General features: G+C 47.0%; 1 protein-coding gene and 1 pseudogene across 2 annotated transcripts in view; one reads left to right on the top strand and one right to left on the bottom strand.

The window, feature by feature from the left end:
• GAN (gigaxonin) overlaps positions 1-16058 on the top strand; it is a 58970-nt gene that overhangs the window by 4667 nt on the left and 38245 nt on the right. The gene's annotated exons all lie outside the window — the stretch shown is intronic.
• Positions 83-14191, bottom strand: LOC125153137 (40S ribosomal protein S21-like; annotated as a pseudogene).

The raw sequence follows: 16058 nt of genomic DNA, 5'->3' as shown, positions 1-16058 counted from the left end.
GTTCCTGTCCTCTGTTCACTTTTTTGGCAGGGGAGGTGCTATTTATTAGTGAAAAATATTCCACATCCGTGATCCTTTAGAGTCAGAAGTTCTTTGAAACGATACCATTGGCTTTGGCCAGTCAGAGGTTGGAGTCATCTGACTCCCCCATCCCGTGAATGGCCCCACAGATAGCGTAGGTTTTAAACTGGCCGTTGAGCTTACCTGTCACCTTGTCCACCTGGGCCACATTCACCTGGACGGATTCGTGGTCCCTGGCCCCGATGATGCAGTTGCTGGCAGAGCACTTCCACAGCACGGACAGGTGCACGAACTCGCCCACCTTGTTCTGCACGTCCAGGGTGCCTGCTTCCAGCACCAGGAACCCCCGGGAGCGTGCGTGCAGAAAAGCCTCTATTCACTTTTGAGAATTCATTTTGTTTTGGTTTGGTTTTTTTCCTGGGGATCTGTTGGAACCTTACTTTGTTTAGCTTTTCATCCTGGAGAGTAAAGGAAAGAAAGAGTCTCAAGATTTGTGGATCCCTCGATGAGTCAGCCAACAGTGAGAACAGCAGTATTTCTCCCTTGTGTTTTCAGGGAAAGCTGGTCTTTGGAGGGTGGAGTGGAGACACTGGGCCCAGAATCCAGTCTAGATCATCTTTTTTTTTTTTTTTTCCAAGTTTATTTGTTTATTTTGAGAGAGAGAAAGGAGAGAGCCTGTGAGCTGGGCAGAGGCAGAGAGAGGGAGAGGAGAGAATCTCAAGCAGGATCTGCACTGTCAGCACAGAGCCCGTTGCAGGGCTCAAACTTGTGAACCTTGAGATGATGGGTGACCTGAGCCGAAATCGAGAGTCCGACTCTTACAGGCCGAGCCCCCCAGGCGCCCCCATTCTAGGTCATCTTGGAGCATTTTTTTTTTGGTTTGTTTTTTTGTTTTTGGCTTTGTGTGTATATGTTGTGGGGAGGGAGTCTGCTTCTGTTCTTAGAGCTTTATTGTATCATTTAAAGTTTTTTTGTGCGTGTTGACATTAAAGCATTTCTTCTGCCCAGTCATACAGGATTTAGTTGGGTGTTCTGCTGTGTAAACCCAGCCCCGTAGAGCTGTTTTGTAACAAGCATTTATTTTCTGCCGTTCCCTCTGGACGTGTTCCAAGGCCTGATTATCGATGAGCCTGTTTCGCCATTTAAATCCAAACTTTGACTCATAGATGATGCTGATGAACTACTTAAGGAGACCAGTACGATCTCTGTAGGAAGTGCAAGTTTCATGGCAGCGTGGAGATTGTCACCATCCTGTCTTTGGGCATCTGGTACCCACCCTGTACTTGAGAGGCACTAACGTCCGTTTGTTTTGTCCACTGTGTGCAGAGCATGCTGTTCGTGCCCACGTCTCTTTTCCCTTTTCTTTCACTTGCGCTTTGAGTTTGTAGTCACCTGCCTGCAGCTGCTCCCCGGTGACTGTCGTCTGTTAAGTTTCTTGGTGCCTAAGGGTTCAGCTAGAAGCTCCCGGTTCTGGAGCAGTCTTCAGCTCAGTGACGACACCTGCCTCTTGCTGCACCTTCAGGGCGACGGGAGCTGAGCTGGGCCTGAATATCTTTAATGGATCTGCACCTTGTTTGTTTTCATCCACCTGCTATACGCGTCCCAAACAGCCGCATCCCAAAGAAGATGAAATCTGCCCCAGAGGGCTTACAGTCACGTGCTGCAAAATGATTTCTCCTCCTCCCCTTCCTCCCTCTTCCCCTCCTTCTTCTTCCTCTTCCTCCTCCTCCTTTTTAGTATTTGCAACTGTGTTTGATTAAATCCTTTCCTTATGTGGGTTTTTCAGATCTGATATTAAAGTATGTTCTGTTTCAGAAGACCAAAGGAGCCTTTTCTCTGGCTTCTGAGGAAACTAAGCCCTTGAAATTGGAGCTCTAAGTTCAACACAGATTACTTATTTCAGCTTAAAGGTATTTATTTATTTATACGAGATGGCGGTCGCCACTGTTAGTAGCCACGAATGCTCTAATTCTGGAGAGGGTTTTGGAAGGTTTCGAATGAAGAAGCAAACCAATACAATTCTTGTTAGACTAGTGAGTCTGACGTAGAGTGAAGTGTTGAATGTGTAGGCTTATTGTGGAACTTTCCTGAGGATTGTTATCTTGAGTAACAGTACATGTGATAGAAATAAAACGTAGCTCAAATGAACACTGATGGATAAGTCCTCATTCTTTTGCCTTTGCCCTTTGACTTCTACCTCTTAGAGTTTGTATTAGTCTTCTTCAGTGTTCCTACAGTACTTTCTGTTAAATAGTTAGAGAGTCAAGCAAAGTGCTTTTCCATAAACTCTGTTTCTTAGGATGTAGATTTCGATAATACAGCCTAAGCATCCAGATTACAAAGCCACTCTATCCATTGTTTAAACTGTTCATCAGTTTGTCTTATGATATCAAAGTGAGGCTTAAAATCTATTTATAATCCATCAAGAAAAACATAATTAGGGCAAATAAGGGGTCATTTGGCTTATGCGTACTGTAGGTTAGTCCCTGGGGGAGCCGCACGAGCCTTCGGCAGGAGACAAGTCTATCATTTTGTGTACTGAAGCTGTAATATAAATGAATAATTTGTAAGTGGGAATTCTAGGTTAAGGGTGGAGATGTGGAGGTGTGGGGTGTGACGAGTGGCAGACTGTGGTTACAGTTCGAGATCCTCCTGTGAGTTCTCTGTTGCCTAAGACGCAGTGAGTCCAAAGAAGGAAGGACATCAAAGGCTCAGGTGAACGTGGCATCTGTAGCTCTTTGGAGGGTCAAGGTCATGTGTCCATCTAAATGCCCTCCAATGCTCAGCCAGAGCTCTTGACGCCCGTGCTCAAAAGAGCAGAGAGTGAAGTCTCCTCTCTTGGTGTTTATTGCCAAAGAGTGACTTAGCTATAAAATGATGGTCTCATGTTTGCTGATTTCATTTCTCTGTGAGAATAAATTATAATATTTTTCCCTCATTCAGAGATACTAGAAAAGTAGAACACTTAGGGAAAATAAGACCTGGGTGTAATGTTGTTGGATGAAACGGCCTTCAAGCAATAAAGCTTTGAGAGGTAGCGTATATCAGAAATGGAAGAAGGAAGGGCCGGTTTTAAAAAATAGACTGTTGAGTAATGGGATGTGGGAAAAAAAAAATGCCCCTCGTTTTCCTTTGTAGAGTTAATGTGCTAATGGATGTAGAACCTTAAATGTATACTTTGCCCACAGGTATTTTGTGATTCTTTCAACTATTGAGTATTTCTGTATCTTTTTTAGGAACAATTTGAAAGACCATTTTATGCTTGTGATTTTTTTTTTAAATTTTTTTAACATTCATTTTTGAAAGGCAGAGAGAGACAGAGCGCGGACAGGGGAGGGGCAGAAAGAGAGGGAGACACAGAAACAGAAGCAGGCTCCAGGCTCCGAGCTATCAGCACAGAGCCTGACGTGGGGCTCGAACTCACGGACCGCGAGATCATGACCTGAGCCAAAGTCGGCCGCTTAACCGACTGAGCCCCCAGGTGCCCCTATGCTTGTGATTTTTATATTAGCCCATAGAAATATCACGGAACATGGTTTTGTAGGCACATTAACATACCGGTAACCAGTTGCCTGGGCCTCTGAATAATTGTAAATTGTTTAGTAATACTAAGCTCAAAATATCTTCAGACTTTTGTTACTTAAATTGTACCTGTCAGTCCTTGACTTGGAGGAAACCTCCCTTTTAGGAAGGTGAGGTGAGTGTGAGCCTCTTCTGACACAGTGGAGCACATTCACTGGGCGTAGCCAGAAGTTTGAGGAAAGTGGCCCTGTGCAGAGCCGAGAGAGTCCTGAGGTCCTGGGTTTCCCTTCTCTCCTTGCCATCGCCTGCTTCTTTTTTTTTTTTTTTAATGTTTATTTATTTTTGAGAGAGAGAGGGAAAGAACAGAACGTGAGCGGGGGAGGAGCAGAGAGAGAGGGAGACACAGAATCCCAAGCAGGCTCCAGCTCTGAGCTGCCGGCACAGAGCCCGCCGCGGGGCTCGAACTCACGAGCCGTGAAATCATGACCTGAGCCGAAGTCGGACGCTCAACCGACCGAGACACCCGGGCGCCCCTGCCATAGCCCCGTTCTGCTTTGGGATGGAATTAGAGGCCAGTAGGCTCCGTGTCTGTCCCGTCTTCCATTTCCTTAGTGAAAGGAAGAGTTTCCCGCCAACACCTGGTTTTCTTCCTACACCACAGCAGGTGTGTGTGCAGCAGTGTGTGCAGGGTGTGTGCAGTTTAGACCTACCCAAGCAGATATGGGACACTTCGGGTGGGGTTGGTTGGTTAATTGGCTGTTTGTTTGTTTGCTTGCTTGCTTGCTTGTTTACCTGCCTGGCCCCTTTTAAGTACTGGTGGCACTGCCTTGTGTGAACAGCTTTGTTACCTGCGTGAAAATGGAAATACCTGTGGTTGGCAGGGAGGGAATAAAATTCTAGTTTTTATCACCTCCTGCAGTTGGAGGTGGAGGGATGGAGGGGGCAGGAACAAAGTAGATGCTTTTTATTTCCTTTCTCTTCCATCGTCTCTGCTGTTGGTAGGAATGTGAATTATGAAAATATGCACCACTGTCACCGCTGTTGTTACATTATTTAGAAATGTCATCACTGCCTTAACCCATACGTTTGTACGATTGTGCTGACCGGTAGTAAACTACAGTTCAAGAATTAACTCTGTCCTGGAGCACCTGGGTGGCTCAGTCACTTGAGTGTGCGACTCTTGATTTTGGCTCAGGTCATGATCTCGTGGTTCGTGGGATCAAGCCCCACATTGGGCTTTGCACTGACATTGCAGAGTCTGCTTGGGATTCGTTTTCTCTCTCTCTCTCGCTCTCCCTCTCAAAATAAATAAATAAAACACTAAAAATATTTAACACTGCCCTTTGTTCCAAAGAAGACATATATATGGCCAACAGACACATGAAAAGATGCTCAACATCACTAATAAGGGAAATGCAAATCAGAACCACAATGAGCTATCACTTCATACCTGTTAGAAGGGGTCAAACCAAAGAGACAAGAAAGAACAGGTGTTGGCAAGGATGTGGAGAAGGAGCCCTTGTACACTGTCACTGGGAATGTAAACTGGTAGGTCACTGTGGAAAACGGTATGGAGATTCCTCAAAAAAATTAAAAATACAAAGACCATATGATCCGACAATTACACTATCGAATCTTTATCCAAAGAAAATGAAAACACGAATTTGAAAGATACATGCACCCTTACATCTATGGCAGCATTGTTTAAAATAGCCAAGGTATGGAAGCAACCTAAGTGTACATCAGTAGATGACTAGATAAGGAAGATGTGGTGTGCATACACAACAGAGCATTATGCAGCCATAAAAAAGGATGAGATCCTGAAAACAAAAGAAAAAATAAAACCCAAAAAGCAAAATAGCATACGTATACATACAGAGAAAAATCCTGATGGTTGCCGGAAGGGCAGGGGGATAGGAGGTTGGGCAAAATGAGTTAAGAGGATACAGGTCTCTAGTTATGGAACGAGGAAGTCATGGGTATAAAAGGCACAGCACTAGGAATATAGGCAGTGATATTGTAACCGCGACGTATGGGGACAGAAGGGAGCCACGCCTGTGGCGAGCATAGCGTTGTGTACAAATCTGTTGAATCACTGTGTTGTACGCCTGAAACTGATGTCACATTGAATGACCACTGTACGCAACTGAAAAAGAAATTCCATTTTCAAAAAGTCAGCATTTGTCTCAAAGTATTGAAATGTACGGTTTATTAACTCATCCCAGCAAGAGTTGGCAGTAAAGGGACCTTATATCATTAGTGTTAACTGTTTAGAGACTTGATTATGGGTTTAGCCATTTGTTCCCAAACACACAAGAAGAGGCTCAGTGACAGCTAGGTGCTGGGGAGACTCTGGGGCCAGGCGATAGACAAGGGAGCTCACGTTTCACTAGTGGACAGAGTCCTGCACCTCCCGGGGCTTTGTTTTCTTTCTTGCGTGCTGGCTGCTATTTGAGTGCATCCCCCATCAACAGCGTCAAAACTGAGACACCTCACGTGGACACCTAAGTCACTCAACTGATTTTTGCTACCTCTCTGGGGCTAGTAAAGGAAATGAACATAGAGCCAAAGACTTTTCAACTTATTTCCGACGTTCACTTAAATTTTCAGTGCTGCGTATCCGAATGTTGTGCAGTAGTAGCAATTTCAGGAACGGGGACAGAATAGACTGTCTTTATTTTTAGAGTAGATCATTCTGAAAGTCTGCTCCAAAAGTAGATTCATTTATTATTTCAAAGAACTTCTGGTTTTATTTTTGTGTGTGTTTATTTGAGAGAGAGAGAGAGAGACAGTGTGAGCAGGGGAGGGGCAGCGAGAGAGGGAGACACCGAATCTGAAGCAGGCTCCAGGCTCTGAGCTGTCAGCACAGAGCCCGCCGTGGGGCTTGAACCCACGAACTGTGAGATCTTGACCTGAGCTGAAGTTGGACGCTTAACTGACTGAGCCACCCCAGGCGCCCTTCCAAAAGTATATTTAAAATGGCCCATCTGATCATTCACTACTGCAATTAAGTGACCCCAATTAATCGCATTTACAGAAACACTTACCTTTTTTTTTCTTTAATGTTTATTTTTGAGAGACAGAGCGTGAGTCGGGGAGGGTCGGAGAGAGAGGGAGACACAGATATGAAGCAGGCTCCAGGCTCCGAGCTGTCAGCACAGAGCCCGACGCGGGGCTCGAACCCACGAACTGTGAGATCATGACCTGAGCCGAAGTCGGATGCTCAACCTGCTGAACTACCCAGGCACCCTAACAACTATCTTTAAGTAGAGAACTTGGATTCTTGGTCAAGTTTCCCTAATATGCTTGTTCATTCACTAAACCTCCTGAGCATTTTTGTGCAGCACAGCTGTGTCCTGGGCACATAGGGCTCCAGGGCCCATGGAGCCCGTCAGAGGAGGCAGACAAGAAGTCTGGATGTGGTCGCTGCTACCGTGTGGATGGAGGGACCCCTGCTCTGCGGGTCTGAAGGTGCAGGAGGAGGGGGAGGATCTGATGGGAGCACGGTTGGGCTGGGGAGTAGGGCAGGGATAATGCGGGGGGCACAGAAAACGGCAGTGCTGTGGTCCAGGGCCAAGAACAGGCTGGCACTCGAGACTGGGGAGCAACAGGACACCATCGTGCCAAGACGGTGAGTGGCGGGTAGAATGGCTCGAAACAAGATTCAGGGAGCGGGCAGGGCCCTGTCGTTCTGGGTTGGCGCTCGCCCTGCGCTCCAGTACGATTAAACTTCCCCTGCAGCGTTTCCCGGAGTTACCGAGTATGTCCTGCAGAGCTGACTGGGGAGGGGGTCGGGTGCAGGAGAGGGACCCCGTATAATCATCCCACGCAGTGTAGTGCACGTGAGAGTTGAGGTTTTATTTTAAGGGTTGTGGGCAGACGTTGAGGGGCTTTAGGAAGGAGAAGATGAAGTCTTATTTAGGAGGGTGCTGCAGTTGTGGGGACGGGAAATAAGGGGGCCCTGGGCTGGGGTTCGTCGGTGCGTCGGGATGGCGTGCCTGGGTTGGAGGTGGTAGCAGGAGGACTTGTCGGTGAGAAAACGCAAAGGGCAAGGAGATGCCAGTAAACCCTGCTTATCACTTACTGCCAGCGTTCAATGAGGGGTAGTTTTAAAAGATTCCGTACAGCGCAGAACCTGTTGTCAAAGTTTACAGCTCAGTTGTACACCGTTGTGTCCTTAGTTACAGGACGGAAGCTATTTTAGCCATACGAGTAGCTGTGCTCTGAATGTGCTCCCCTTTAAGAAGGTGCCTTGGTGGTTGTGTGTCCACGGGACCGGGAAGGGACTGGTGTTGCCGGCTGATGTGGGTAGCCCACCACGGCAGCGTCGTCCTGGGCGCCGGGCAGTGGCCGGTGTCCAGAATTCGGGAAGAAAGCCGCCCGTCGCTCCCGGGATGTGGGAACCAGGGACGAGGGTGGCGGAGGAGATAGTAGGTTTTTTGAGCCTGGCTGCTTCAGCAAAGTGGGGAACGCAGCATTCTGTTTTTGTGTTGAATGTGGAATAACGGTGCTGAGCACACATCTCAATTACACTCTCCTGGGTCTTGGAAATTCTACAAGTGCCTCACAGATCCGTGCGTATGTGTGTCTCGGCTTGCACGCGTTTCTTGTCTCTGCCTTTCTCGACCTCCTCTTCTCCGGCAGATACATTTGTATTCATCCTTCAGGGCCTGTTTCCAGTATCCCTTCCGTTGTAACGTTTTCCCCGACTCTGCCAAATAATCACTCCCTCCTCCAGGCTCCCTTACTGTGTTGCATGTGCCTTCAGCGTTGTCTGTCTTTCATTCCGTGGGGAGAAAGAGAACAGACAGGTGGGCTGGGTACTTTCAAAGCCCTCGTCTTTATCTCTCGGGCCAGAGGCACTAAGTCTGTTACTGAAACCTCGTCCACGGGAGAGTTGAGTTGACTGCTGTCTGTGAGTACCGTCGAAGACGCAGAAGATGAGAGGTCAGGACGCTGGACACACTGCTTCTGGACAGGGTTCCACTTTTTGCTGTAACATTTTACTGAATAGCTGACTGTGTACTGGAGATGGGGGAGAGGGGCAGAATAAACTGTCCTGCAGCAGAGGTTACTACAAAAGAGTCTTTAATTTGCCCTGTTTGAGATGCACAGTCGACCCAACAGGCCATTTCTGGTGCCAAGAAGCCTGGGAGAAGAAGGGACCAGATTCTTTCTTCCAGAGGAGCAGCTCCAGTGAGAGAGCTTTTGTCACGGCAGGACCAAAGAATTAATCGAGAAGCATTCATTCCCTTGACAACATTTTGGAAGGCACTTTCAGCTCTAAGTTGTTTCGAGAAGTCTGTAACAGTAAATTGTAAATTACAGAGGCGCCTGAAGCCAGAGGGCAGCTCGAAGCTGCTGGAGAGAAGGGCAGCCCAGCCTTTCTTAAAGGGACTGTGTTGGAGGCTGTGTTTTTGTTTTTGTTTTTCCCTACCGCCACCATCTCCTTTTTTAAAAAGAAAAAAACAAAAAAAAAAACCCAAAAAAACAGAAACAAAAAAACCCCCATTTCCTAGCCTTCACTTAATGCTTTGGTTTGAACTGCCTTAAAAGGATGAATACAGAGACAATAGTAAATGCATATCAATTCTTACTTTTCCTTTGAACGTTTTCAGTTCTAGCTCCTCTGCCTTTGAAATGGCATACAGCGTCCTTCTAACTCTGCGCGTTGGGAAAGAGAACGGAAGGTGGGTAGACACTTGGAAGGGAAGGTCCGTTTGTACCCCGCGGCAGAAGAGACGCAGAGGAGCCAGTTCTCGGTCAGCGCTGTGAGAAGCGCCCCCAAGTGACGGGGCTGGCGCTGGACGTGACCACGGTGCGTGGGGTCCTCACGGGCACAGAAGGCGCCTCTCTCAAATAGCCTCTGAAAATGCATCCCGGGTAGAAAATCTGGAACTGTCTGACAGGTCGTGGCACGAATGTCTTTGTTTTATGCGCGTTTCCGAAAGGTCAGGGTGTGACCAGGACGAGGGCTCCGACTTGTTTCATTCTAGAGGAATTCTTTGCTTCACAAGTTGCTGCATCATGATCCCGCCTTTGAACTCGCCTTAAAATTTTAACGTGCGTTTTCAAACCTCGTCTTCTAAGAGGTGACTTTTATTGACTGCTTTACTTGTAAAACTACAAGAACCAGATTTAAATTTTAAGAATCTTTTTTTTTTTTTTTTTACACGCACACACACACAAAAATCATGGAAAATCACATGAGAATTACTTGTGTCACCCTGAATTCTGGTTGTGAACAGGGTAGTTAATTGTTGTAGTCGTAAGCCAAGTGGACCTATCACTTACGGTTCATCTTTCCCTGGAAGTCATTTTATAGCCCTCCTGTCTCACAGCTCAGTATAACGCCCGTAATCATCCTTGTAAATGGCCAGCTGTTACTACATCATACTGCTGTGTGATGCAATTTGCTTCATCATTCCCCTTTGACATTTTAATTCCCAGTTCTTTTTTCTTCTGAATAGTGACTCTATAAACAAATTAGAAAAAAAAAAAAAAAAAGCTTTGGTGTTCTTTTTTCTTTGTACTTTTTGTAGGTGCATATAAACCCACTTTGGGGGCTGTGACCCCAGGATATATGTTTCTGAAGATAGAAACCACCCAGGAAGATTGGATTATCACGTAAAGGCCCTGGCGTATCTGATGGGTTTTTTTCCCCCTCAGGTCCATCACGATGGCCTTGTCACTTTCGCAAGAGTTTTCTCAAAGTTACTGCTATTTTGCATATCTGTTAGACTGGAGTTTCAACTGTTGTGTGCTTACTCCTGTAAAAAAATATTTAGGGGCGCCTGGGTGGCTCAGTTGGTTAAGCATCCGACTCTCAGTTTTGGCTCAGGTCATTGTCTTGCGGTTTCGTGAGTTCGAGCCCCACACTGGGCTCTGCAGAGCCTGCTTGTGATTCTCTCTCTCCCTTCCTCTCCCTCTTTCCCTCCCTCTCCCTCTCCCTTTTTACCCCTCCCCCACTCACACTATCTCTGTTTCTCTCAAAATAAATAGATAAACTTAGTAAAAAACAATTTTTTAAAAAATATTTAGAGCAGGGGTTGATAAAGTTTTTCTGTAAAGAATCAGAAACTTTTTAGGGGGCGCCTGGGTGGCTCAGTCAGCTGAGCGGCTGACTTTGGCTCGGGTCATGATCTCGCGGTTTGTGAGTTTGAGTCCTGCATCGGACACCCTGCTGTCAGCACAGAGCCCACTTCGGATCCTCTGTCTCCCTCTCTCTCTGCCCCTTCCCTACTCATGCTCTCTTAAAAATAAAGTAAAAATTTTTTTAAAAAAAGAGGTATTTCAGGCTTTTCGGGCCACCTCTGTCACATATTCTTCTTTGTTTTTGTTTTAACAACCTTTGAAAAATATAAAAACCACTTGTAACTCAAAGGGCATACAGAAACAGGCTGTAGGTTGTAGTTTTTGTTGACCATTGATCGTAGAGTATTAAATTTTTTAGACTTTGGACATGGAAACCCTAACTCTGATGATCATCTCTAAAGCTGTTTAGATCAGGTAATGATGATTTGCAAGCCAGCCTCACACTGAGCAGAGATGCACAGTCCAGGCTCATTCTCCCTGGCCCGCTGTCCCGTCTTCTCTTTCTTCCAGGAGATTGTTGTGTTGCATAGCTCTTCCTTCTGCAGTTCGTATTTTTTCCCTTCTATTCTGGCTCCTTTGCCCCAGCACAGAGACGTGCTCGCGTCACCGCCACTACTGACACGCAGGAGACGTGCAAATGTCCTGTGGATGCGTCTCTGGATCCTCTGCTAGAACCGCCTGGTCCTTCAAACAAGAGTCTCTCTTTATCTTGTCCGTGGTCTCCCCTCCTCTTTTTCCTTCCCTCTTTTCCTATCTTACCACTCCATAAAACTGTTCTTTTAAAATTGCTAAGGGGTACCTGGGTGGCTCAGTTGGTTAAGTGTCCAACTTCCTCTCAGGTCATGATCTCACGGGTCATGGGTTCAAGCCCCACCTTGGGCTCTGCCCTAACAGCTCAGAGCCTGGAGCCTGCTTCAGATTCTGTGTCTCCTTCTCTTTGTCCCTCCCCCACTCATTTTTTCTCTCTCTCTCTCTCTCAAAAATAAATAAACGTGAACAAATTAAAACAAATAAAATTGCTAAAATAGAATTGCCAAATCTAGCGAAAACCTGGAAGTGTTTATCCGACTTGACCTGTCTGCCGTATGTATCACTCGTGGCCATTCTCTTGACACCTGGTCTCTCCAGGCTTCTGTGATGCCTCTTGTCCCTTTTCATCTGCAGTTGGCTTTGCTGGCTACCCTCCCCGTCTGCCCCTATACGTGATAAGGTGATGCGGCCCAGGTTTCTGTCCGCCCGTCTGCCCTCTCACGACATCATCTACTCCAGAGACGTTGCCTGCTCCTTGGCCTCTCTCCTGAGCACCAGGCCTTGACGGCCTGCTGCAGGGCCACCCTGCCCCCCAACCCTGGCAGGCTAGCTCCCCTACCCCAGGTGGGTGGTCCTCCCTTCACTGGGAGAAACTGCGGGTCCTTGGGGATGCACCTCCCTCTCCCTCTGCACCTAGTGATGCCATGGCCCATCATTTTGACCTCTCAGATCTCTGCAGCCTGCCTCGCCTTCACCATCACTGCTGCTCATGTTCCAGCTGTTACTAATTCCGAATGGTGACAGAACTGGTCTGTCTGCCTCTGTGCTCGGTCCCCATCAATCTTCCACACTGCTGCTACCACAGTGATGCTTCTAGAATGTAATTAATTACATAATACTTAAAACCAATGTCTTCTGAGACGTGGTTGATTCAGGTACTGGAGCAGGAAAAATACTCCGTGAGCCTAGAGTATTTGTGGCAGAAATAAGGAGGTGCTCTAAAGACCATAGAGCCAACGTGAAAGAACTCTGAGTGGCCAAAGCTGTGGCATTTTGAGCAAGGAAATGAATACCAGTAACACTGGAATAAAAGCCACAGAAAAGAAGAAACATCCATGTATGTAGGCATGAGTGAATGAATGAGTGGATAAGTAAATAAGTGGGGAGAGGAAATAGCTCTTACAGAAGAATTTACATTAATAAATGTGGGCAGAATAAGAGAATTGAAAACCATGGGGCACTTGGGGGGCTCAGTCGGTTAAGCGTCTGACTTCTGATCAGGTCATCATCTCACGGTTGGAGCCCCACATCACACTCTGTGCTGACAGCTCAGAGCCTGGAGCCTGCTTTGGATTCTGTCTCTCTCTCTCTGCCCCTCCCCCCCCCCCCCCCCCCCCGCTCATTCTCTCTCTCTCTCTCTCTCTCTCTCTCTCTCTCAAAAATAAATAAACATTAAAAATGTAAAAAAAAAAATAGAAAATCATCATTTGAACACCATACTAATAATTGTTACAGGCAAGATCCACCAGTAGATACTAAAATTAGTGGGCAAGAGTTTGAGGAGAAAAGGATATTCGTATGTTCTCAATTATCCCTCTATTAGTTGGAATAATAACAAAGGGATAAATAGAGACTTTAACTTGAAACCCAGTAGACACCATCTTGGGCGAGTGGCCAAGGTTAATATCATACAGATCGACATCCTTATACGATGCACAGAAGGACATCACATCACATCACATCTGTAGGGTTCCTGTGCAAAACACATAGCCTCAATCTAATCATAAATTAAACCCAAATCGAGGGACATTGTACAAAATAATTAACAAGTAGTCACCAAAGAGGGCCTTGAAAGATGGACTGGTACAGTTTGGAGACACAATCGTAAACTGACTTATGGAACCCTAGATTGCACCCAGAGAGAGGACATTACAGGGAAAACTGGTGAAATCCGAATAGAGTTCATAGTTTATGTAACAGTATTGTACCAATCTTTAGTTCTTAGTGTTGATAATTGTAGTAAGATTATTGAAACTATTAATGTTAACAGAAGCTAGATGAAGGGTATACAGGAACTCTATGATTAACTTTTATGTAAGTCTAAAATTATTTTTTTAATTTTTTTATTTTTTTCAATGTTTATTTATTTCTGAGACAGAGAGAGACAGAGCATGAACGGGGGAGGGTCAGAGAGAGAGGGAGACACAGAATCAGAAGTAGGCTCCAGTCTCTGAGCTGTCAGCACAGAGCCCAATGCGGGGCTCGAACTCACAAACCGGGAGATCATGACCTGAGCCGAAGTCGGTCACTCAACCAACTGAGCCCCCCAGGCACCCCAAGTCTAAAATTATTTTAAAATCAAAAGATTTGGGGCCCCTGGGTGGCTCAGTTGGTTGAGCATCCAACTCTTGGTTTCGGCTCAGGTCATGATCCCAGGCTCGGGAAATCAAGTCCCACGTCAGGCTCCTCACTGAGTGTGGAGCCTGCTTGGGATTCTCTCTCTCTCTGCCCCTCCCCACCGTCAAAATAAACAAACATTAAAAATGTACATCTAAAAGAGCTTTTAATAAAAATTAATAAAAGATTTACAAAAACCCGACAACTCACGTGCAGCTCCATTTCCCTCGAGGTGAAGTCCACACTGTGTGTGTGTGTGTGTGTGTGTGTGTGTGTGTGTGTGTGTGTGTGTGTGTGTACAGGTCCTCCAGGAGCTGGCTTGCTCCACCCATGCTGTGTTTCTCTTGCTCCGTCCTTGTTGAACTGTTGCACCTGTCGTTCCTTGAATGTGCAATGCATACGTCATCGCGTTTCGCGGCCCCCCTTCTCAGTGTAAAACACCCAGCTGAGGCCCGGTGCAGGTGTCACCTCCGTGAAGCCTTTTCTGACCCCTCTCCCCAGAGAGCTGACTTTTTGCCCCCCTTGTACTTAGCACGGCACCTGCTCCACGGTATTTACAATGTAGTATTGCAGCGTCCCCTCGGTCTCCTCCTGCGTCACTCCTGTGACAGTTCCTCAGTCTTCCCTCAGCTTTCTTGGCCTTGGCACTTTGGGTGGGTGCTCTTTAGTTATTGGTAGACTGTCCCTCCCCTTAGGTTTGTTTGATTTCTTACAGTTAGATTCAGGGCATTGCATTTGTGACAGGAGTACCACAGGAGTGATGTGGCGTCCTTCTCCGTGCACCCAGTGAGGGCCCCCTAACGTTGGTTTGTCGTAACATTGCTAATGTTGGTTTCATCATGTGGTTAAAGATGGCGTCCCCTGGTTTAATCCACTGTTTCTGTGTAATTAATAAGTCAGTTAGGGGGCGATACTTTGAGATCATGGAAGTATCCCATGCCTCACCAACTTTCACTCGCTCACTTTCGTGTCCACTTGTGCCTTGTAACTTAGTCACTCCTTCTGTTATTTATTAGTTAGACTCCAGACTTCCTGGCTTATGCAGCTGTGTAGAGAATAGCCCCACATCCTAAGGTGGGGTCAACCTGGGGAAGAACAGCCGTCCAGCAGGCTGGAAAGAGATTTATTGGGGGGTATAATGCTAGAGGCTTCACACTCCTAGAAATAAATAACCGTAACGTTTCACTTTACTGACTGAAGCCCGTGGTTAGAGGTAATGGTTTGTGAGTTCCTCGAGATTGGGGCCCACCCCCTAGCTGAGGTCTGATTTCTGAATCCATACCTTATAGCAAAGTCGCTGGCCTCGCACTACAGTTTTTACTGGGTTGGTCACACTTCGTGTCTCTCCCACCAAGGGTCGTCGTGCCTGTGCAGGTGTAAGTGATGTCACTCGTAGCTGTGCTTGTGCACAGTCCCTGTGATGGCCCCACCCGACCCTGGCATCTAAGCGCACACATCGTCCTGCTGCCGAAGGTGGTTCCCGCTTTGTGTGTTCTCGTTTCCAAAAGCATTATCTTCCTTCAGATTCGTTTTTCCTTTGTTCAGATCACATCACTCAAAGGCATACACTTTCTGTGCTCATATCTCTTCCAGATATTGATGTAATTGGTTCCTCAGAGCAGATCTAAATAGGAACACTGTATTTCATCTGCAGAGCGGATGATGTGCTGCTATCAGACAGAAAACAGAAGACGTGTTTGTGACCCCTTGTGTGCAGCGAGGGAGGGGCAGGGAGGTGGTCAGGGATGGAGAGCACTGTGGCCAGGACCTCTCTGGACCTGTTCCTGCATCTTCTGTAGTGAAGTGGTTCTGTTCCGGCTTCCGTACTATAGGCCTGGTTGGTAGGGTGACTCCTGAACAGCAAACCCTTCGTTTTCCGGAAACCTTTCCCAATCTTTGCATTTTTCCGTGCAGCGCACCGGGGGTGGTGAGCAGAGTGAGATGAGGGAGCGTCCAGTTAGTTGGGTCCATTCGCAGGCCACAGACCTCCCGTACGGCCACCTCAGAGTCCAGCCTACACGGGCTGGAGCACACAGGCAGGTGGTGGCACTGTGGGCATTCGGGTCGCTCTGCCGTAGCGGAACACGGGCTTCTGGAATTGCCGACTATAGCACACGTCTGTAGGATGCTCCCCTCGGTGTGGCCGAGCCAGCGGGATGCTGTGCGGAAAAGCTCACAACCGTTCGGCCGGTCAGTAATGCTGTGTCTACACGGGCTGCCCCTGCGCTGCTGTTACGTTCAGCTCATACATACTTGTCAGGTGCCCGTTCAGA

Source organism: Prionailurus viverrinus, chromosome E2 (assembly GCF_022837055.1).
Source record: "Prionailurus viverrinus isolate Anna chromosome E2, UM_Priviv_1.0, whole genome shotgun sequence".
Lineage (NCBI taxonomy): Eukaryota > Metazoa > Chordata > Mammalia > Carnivora > Felidae > Prionailurus > Prionailurus viverrinus.
Note: the sequence above shows the minus strand (reverse complement) of the source record. Positions and strands in the feature narration are given on the sequence as shown.